At 40.5% G+C, this 899-nt stretch overlaps 1 protein-coding gene across 4 annotated transcripts in view; it reads left to right on the top strand.

Annotated features, from left to right (window-relative positions):
* The window catches only part of LOC107717101 (SH3 and PX domain-containing protein 2A-like), a 17,686-nt gene that overhangs the window by 10,792 nt on the left and 5,995 nt on the right, over positions 1-899 (top strand). The window lies entirely within an intron of this gene.

Genomic DNA, 899 nt, shown 5'->3' with positions numbered 1-899 from the left:
GGCTACTCAAGCATTCAGATTAGCTCATACCATTCATCATGTTAGCTCCTAAGAACATGTCAGACGCATCCAAACTTCCTCGTGTTGGACTGTGCATACAAATAAAATCATGTCCACCCGCTTTGATAATTATGATAGTGTCAGGTCTAATTGATCCCAAATGTTACACAGAATTCATAAACACATCGCCTGAAACTAAATAACACCAGAGAGAGTGTGTTTGTGAGCATGACTGGAGCCAAAACATTGCCTCCCATCAGATTAGTGAAAACCAAATATTTGTGCATTAGTGTTTGTTTGCAAAGCATTCTGTAAATACAGTCTTTCTGTCCGGGTGGTTAAAACAGGATCATTTCATCATACTGCATGTGAGCTCAGCATTTGACACTGTATTAGGTAAAAAAATATATATTTTATGTTTATTTTTTTCTTCTGTTGTGTCTGTAGGCTGGTGGTTTGTCAGAACAGCTGAAGAACAAGGCTGGGTTCCTGCAACATACCTTGTCTCTCTCACAGGACGTCGAGACAGCCACAAAACATCAAGCGGAGAGAGTAAGACAAAGATACACAGCTAAACTACCCATTTAATCACCCATGCTGCCACTAAACTGAATCAAGAACCGTTGAACAAACAAGGCACATCTTTCACAACAGATATCAGAGTGGCTGGCTTGTGTAAAACACAAGCAGTGACCAAATGTCCTGTTTTTCTTTGTCTCTTAACTCTTTTAACTCTTAATAGTTTCCATTAATTTGTTTCAAAAGATTTATGGATGAAAACTGTTGGTTACGGACGCAACGGACGCAAGTTCATGCCATGTCAGCACATAGTCTTGCTTGGATGAACACCATACAGGCATTGCATCATAGCCAAGGGACCCCCTTGCTCCAGCACACAC

The sequence above is a fragment of the Sinocyclocheilus rhinocerous genome, unplaced genomic scaffold (genome assembly GCF_001515625.1).
Source record: "Sinocyclocheilus rhinocerous isolate Xijiao unplaced genomic scaffold, SAMN03320098_v1.1 scaffold119, whole genome shotgun sequence".
In the NCBI taxonomy this organism is placed as follows: Eukaryota; Metazoa; Chordata; class Actinopteri; order Cypriniformes; family Cyprinidae; genus Sinocyclocheilus; species Sinocyclocheilus rhinocerous.
Note: the sequence above shows the minus strand (reverse complement) of the source record. Positions and strands in the feature narration are given on the sequence as shown.